Raw genomic sequence first — 4,607 nt, forward strand, 5'->3', positions numbered from 1 at the left:
GAGGAACCCGCCTTGCAATGACGAAGATAATTTGCGCGCCGGACTCATCGTCATTGAAGCCTGGTTCAGGGGATACTGAGGGAGTCCTGGATTAGGGGGTGTTCGGGTAGCCGGACTATACCTTCAGCCGGACTCCTGGACTATGAAGATACAAGATTGAAGACTTCGTCCCGTGTCCGGATGGGACTTTCCTTGGCGTGGAAGGCAAGCTTGGCGATGCGGATATTCAAGATCTCCTACCATTGTAACCGAATCTATGTAACCCTAACCCTATCCGGTGTCTATATAAACCGGAGGGTTGTAGTCCGTAGGCAATCAACTCCATATACTACAATCATACCATAGGCTAGCTTCTAGGGTTTAGCCTCCTTGATCTCGTGGTAGATCTACTCTTGTACTACCCATATCATCAATATTAATCAAGCAGGACGTAGGGTTTTACCTCCATCAAGAGGGCCTGAACTTGGGTAAAACATCGTGTTCCCTGCCTCCTGTTACCATCCGGCCTAGACGCACAGTTCGGGACCCCCTACCCGAGATCCGCCGGTTTTGACACCAACAGCCCCCCTTTCCTCTTTCCCCCTTCCCCTTTCCTTCTCCAACAAGGCAAGAGGGGGGAGTCCTACTCCCGGTGGGAGTAGGACTCCTCCAGGTGCACCCCTAGGGGCCGGCCGCGCCTCCCCCTCCCTCCTTTATATACGGGGGCAGGGGGCACCCCATGACACACAAGTTGATCTTCGTGATCGTTCCTTAGCCGTGTGCGGTGCCCCCTTCCACAATATACCACCTCGGTCATATCGTAGCGGTGCTTAGGCGAAGCCCTGCATCGGTAGAACATCATCACCGTCATCATGCCGTCGTGCTGACGAAACTCTCCCTCAACACTCAGCTGGATCGAAGCTTGAGGGACGTCACCGAGTTGAACGTGTGCAGAACTCGGAGGTGTCATACGTTTGGTACTTGGATCGATCGGATCAGGAAGACGTACGACTACTTCCTCTACGTTGTGTCAACGCTTCTATTGCCGGTCTACGAGGGTACATAGACAACACTCTCCCCTCTCGTTGCTATGCATCACCATGATCTTGCGTGTGCGTAGGAAAATTTTGAAATTACTACGTTCCCTAACAGTGGCATCCGAGCCAGGTTTTATGCGTTGATGTTATGCACGAGTAGAACACGAGTGAGTTGTGGGTGATATAAGTCATACTGCTTACCAGCATGTCATACTTTGGTTCGGCGGTATTGTTGGATGAAGCGGCCCGGACCGACATTACGCGTATGCTTACGCGAGACTGGTTTCACCGCCGTGCTTTGCACACAGGTGGCTGGCGGGTGTCAGTTTCTCCAATTTTAGTTGAACCGAGTGTGGCTACGCCCGGTCCTTGCGAAGGTTAAAACAGCACCAACTTGACAAACTATCGTTGTGGTTTTGATGCGTAGGTACGAACGGTTCTTGCTAAGCCCGTAGCGGCCACGTAAAACTTGCAACAACAAAGTAGAGGACGTCTAACTTGTTTTTGCAGGGCATATTGTGATGTGATATGGTCAAGGCATGATGCTATATTTTATTGTATGAGATGATCATGTTTTGTAACCGAGTTATCGGCAACTGGCAGGAGCCATATGGTTGTCGCTTTATTGTATGCAATGCAATCGCCCTGTAATGCTTTACTTTATCACTAAGCGGTAGCGATAGTCGTTGAAGCATAAGATTGGCGAGACGACAATGATGCTACGATGGAGAACAAGGTGTCGCGCCGGTGACAATGGTGATCATGACAGTACTTCGGAGATGGACATCACAAGTACAAGATGATGATGGCCATATCATATCACTTATATTGATTGCATGTGATGTTTATCTTTTATGCATCTTATCATGCTTTGATTAATGGTAGCATTATAAGATGATCTCTCACTAAATTTCAAGATAAAAGTGTTCTCCCTGAGTATGCACCGTTGCCAAAGTTCGTCGTGCCCAGACACCACATGATGATCGGGTGTGATATGCTCTACATCCATCTACAACGGGTGCAAGCCAGTTTTGCACACGCAGGATAATCAGGTTAAACTTGACGAGCCTAGCATATGCAGATATGGCCTCGGAACACTGAGACCGAAAGGTCGAGCGTGAATCATATAGTAGATATGATCAACATATTGATGTTCACCATTGAAAGCTACTCCATTTCACGTGATGATCGGTTATGGTTTAGTTGATTTGGATCACGTGATCGCTTAGAAGATTAGAGGGATGTCTTTCTAAGTGGGAGTTCTTAAGTAATATGATTAATTGAACTTAAATTTATCCTGAACTTAGTACCTGATAGTATCTTGCTTGTCTATGTTTGATTGTAGATAGATGGCCCGTGTTGTTGTTCCGTTGAATTTTAATGCGTTCCTTGAGAAAGCAAAGTTAAAAGATGATGGTAGCAATTACACGGACTGGGTCCGTAACTTAAGGATTATCCTCATTGCTGCACAGAACAATTACGTCCTGGAAGCACCGCTGGGTGCCAGGCCTGCTGCTGGAGCAACACCAGATGTTATGAACGTCTGGCAGAGCAAAGCTGATGACTACTCGATAGTTCAATGTGCCATGCTTTACGGCTTAGAATCGGGAATTCAACGACGTCTTGAACGTCATGGAGCATATGAGATGTTCCAGGAGTTGAAGTTAATATTTCAAGCAAATGCCCAGATTGAGAGATATGAAGTCTCCAATAAGTTCTATAGCTGCAAGATGGAGGAGAATAGTTCTATCAGTGAACATATACTCAAAATGTATGGGTATCATAATCACTAGACTCAACTGGGAGTTAATCTTCCTATTGATAGTGTCATTGACAGAGTTCTTCAATCACTGCCACCAAGCTACAAGAGCTTCGTGATGAACTATAACATGCAAGGGATGGATAAAACGATTCCCGAGCTCTTCGCAATGCTAAAGGCTGCGGAGGTAGAAATCAAGAAGGAGCATCAAGTGTTAATGGTCAACAAGACCGCCAGTTTCAAGAAAAAGGGAAAAGGGAAGAAGAAGGGGAACTTCAAGAAGAACAGCAAGCAAGTTGCTGCTCAGGAGAAGAAAGCCAAATCTGGACCTAAGCCTGAAACTGAGTGCTTCTACTGCAAGCAGACTGGACACTGGAAGCGGAACTGCCACAAGTATTTGGTGGATAAGAAGGATGGCAAGGTGAACAAAGGTATATGTGATATACATGTTATTGATGTGTACCTTACTAGAGCTCGCAATAGCCCTGGGTATTTGATACTGGTTCTGTTGCTAATATTTGCAACTCGAAATAGGGACTGCGGATTAAGCGAACGCTGGCGAAGGACGAGGTGACGATGCGCGTGGGAAATGGTTCCAAAGTCGATGTGATTGCAGTCGGCATGCTACCTCTACATCTACCTTCGGGATTAGTATTAGACCTAAATAATTGTTATTTAGTGCCAGCGTTGAGCATGAACATTCTATCTGGATCTTGTTTGATGCGAGACGGTTATTCATTTAAATCAGAGAATAATGGTTGTTCTATTTATATGAGTAATATCTTTTATGGTCATGCACCCTTGAAGAGTGGTCTATTTTTGATGAATCTCGATAGTAGTGATACACATATTCATAATGTTGAAGCCAAAAGATGCAGAGTTGATAATGATAGTGCAACTTATTTGTGGCACTGCCGTTTAGGTCATATCGGTGCAAAGCGCATGAAGAAACTCCATACTGATGGACTTTTGGAATCACTTGATTATGAATCACTTGGTACTTGCGAACCGTGCCTCATGGGCAAGATGACTAAAACACCATTCTCCGGTACTATGGAGAGAGCAACAGATTTGTTGGAAATCATACATACAGATGTATGTGGTCCGATGAATGTTGAGGCTCGTGGCGGATATCGTTATTTTCTCACCTTCACAGATGATTTAAGAAGATATGGGTATATCTACATAATGAAGCATAAGTCTGAAACATTTGAAAAGTTCAAAGAATTTCAGAGTGAAGTTGAAAATCATCGTAACAAGAAAATAAAGTTTCTACGATCTGATCGTGGAGGAGAATATTTGAGTTATGAGTTTGGTCTACATTTGAAACAATGTGGAATAGTTTCGCAACTCACGCCACCCGGAACACCACAGCGTAATGGTGTGTCCGAACGTCGTAATCATACTTTATTAGATATGGTGCGATCTATGATGTATCTTACTGATTTGCCGCTATCGTTTTGGGGTTATGCTTTAGAGACGATTGCATTCACGTTAAATAGGGCACCATCGAAATCCGTTGAAATGACGCCTTATGAACTATGGTTTGGCAAGAAACCAAAGTTGTTGTTTCTAAAAGTTTGGGGCTGCGATGCTTATGTGAAAAAGCTTCAACCTGATAAGCTCGAACCCAAATCGGAGAAATGTGTCTTCATAGGATACCCAAAGGAGATTGTTGGGTACACCTTCTATCACAGATCCGAAGGCAAGACATTCATTGCTAAGAATGGATCCTTTCTAGAGAAGGAGTTTCTCTCTAAAGAAGTGAATGGGAGGAAAGTAGAACTTGATGAGGTAACTGTACCTGCTCCCTTATTGGAAAGTAGTACATC

This window comes from Triticum urartu, chromosome 4, assembly GCF_003073215.2.
Source record: "Triticum urartu cultivar G1812 chromosome 4, Tu2.1, whole genome shotgun sequence".
NCBI lineage: Eukaryota > Viridiplantae > Streptophyta > Magnoliopsida > Poales > Poaceae > Triticum > Triticum urartu.